The sequence below is a fragment of the Arachis duranensis genome, chromosome 9, assembly GCF_000817695.3.
Source record: "Arachis duranensis cultivar V14167 chromosome 9, aradu.V14167.gnm2.J7QH, whole genome shotgun sequence".
Classification (NCBI taxonomy): Eukaryota; Viridiplantae; Streptophyta; class Magnoliopsida; order Fabales; family Fabaceae; genus Arachis; species Arachis duranensis.
Window position 1 is genome coordinate 6,700,969 of NC_029780.3, and position 1,755 is coordinate 6,702,723.

At 34.5% G+C, this 1,755-nt stretch overlaps 1 non-coding gene across 1 annotated transcript; it reads left to right on the forward strand.

The window, feature by feature from the left end:
* The first annotated feature begins 1,310 nt into the window (after positions 1 to 1,310).
* Positions 1,311 to 1,397, forward strand: TRNAS-GCU (transfer RNA serine (anticodon GCU)). The gene has a single exon. It is a non-coding gene; the product is annotated as a tRNA-Ser (tRNA).
* Positions 1,398 to 1,755: the final 358 nt, after the last annotated feature.

Here is a 1,755-nt window from a genome sequence, read left to right on the forward strand (position 1 = left end):
AATAGAAAGTAATAATAATTGTATTGAAACTTGAGGTATAGCAGAGCTCCACACCCTTAATCTATGGTGTGCAGAAACTCCACTGTTGAAAATACATAAGTGAAAGGTTCAGGCATGGCCGAATGGCCAGCCCCCTGAGTGATCAAAGGACCAAATTATCAAAGACTAAACAGTCAAAGATTAAACTGTCAAAAGATGTCTAATACAATGGTAACTTATCCTATTTATACTAGACTAGCTACTAGGGTTTACATGAGTAAGTAATTGATGCATAAATCCACTTCCGGGGCCCACTTGGTGTATGCTTGGACTGAGCTTGATCTATCCACGAGCTGAGGCTTTTCTTAGAGTTGAACTTCAAGTTATAACGTGTTTTGGGCGTTCAACTCCGGATCATGACGTGTTTCTGGCGTTTAACTCTAGACAGCAACATATACTTGGCGTTCAACGCCAAGTTACGTCGTCAATTTCCGAATAAAGTATGAACTATTATATATTGCTGGAAAGCTCTGGATGTCTACTTTCCAACGCCGTTGAGAGCGCGCCAATTGGAGTTCTGTAGCTCCAGAAAATCCATTTCGAGTGCAGGGAGGTCAGATTCCAACAGCATCAGCAGTCCTTTTTGTCAGCCTCTTTCAGAGTTTTACTCAAATCCCTCAATTTCAGCCAGAAATTACCTGAAATCACAGAAAAACGACCTTTTGTCGAACCGGAGACTGGGTCTATATATATAGAAACATACGTTTCTACAAATTAGAGCGTTCTCGTGTGTCGTAAGGGGACCAACCCCCCTAATCAATTAAAAAGGGGGGCAAATCTCATTTTTTTTTAATTCAAATAAATCAGAGTTATCTGGGATTCCTGGAAACAGTCCCAGAGCCCGGCTAGACCCTGGCTGGGCTCTGGCTGTAGCAAAAAAAAAAATAAATAAACCACAAAAAATGGAATGAGAATAAAAAAAGAGATATAATAAATAAAAGAAATATTATTCTAATATAAACATTAATAGAAATCTAAACATAGAATGAAATTATCAAATAATTTAGATAATGAATATAAAGAATATGAAAAATCTAATAAAATAATAATGATATACTATAGAAATAATAATGATATACTATAGAAAAGTATATGTATCTTATCTGGAAGGTTCTATATCTATAATGTTCGTTATAATACTGAATAGAAATCCAATCCATTATAAATAGAAAAAGAATATATAAGATCTAAACAAAAAAGTCTTTTTTCAACCCCTACTTTGTTTGGTTATGCAATCTAACATAAACAATATATATAGATATCGCAATTGGGGAGAGATGGCTGAGTGGACTAAAGCGTCGGATTGCTAATCCGTTGTACGAATTTTTGTACCGAGGGTTCGAATCCCTCTCTTTCCGTTTCCGCCCGTGAGTTAGTATTTTTTTCTTTTGAATTTTCTATGTTTGATTTTGATAGTTACCAGTTAAAGATGTAAAATAGATAAAATCCTAAAAGTTTTTAAAAATCTAGCACAAACAAGGAAAACATAGAAAACTCAAAATATTTTTTTTATTCTTCACGTCCTGGATTACGTCCCGGATCATTAGATAGGAATCCGAAGATGAAAAGAGAAACAAAGAATATCACTACCGTGTAAACAAATAGTTTTAGAGTAAGCATTCAAAAATCTCCAAGATAATTAAAAAAAAACGACAGAAACAGAGAAAGGGGGTTTCTCTTATATAACACAACACATTATGTTTCTTTTGATACAAA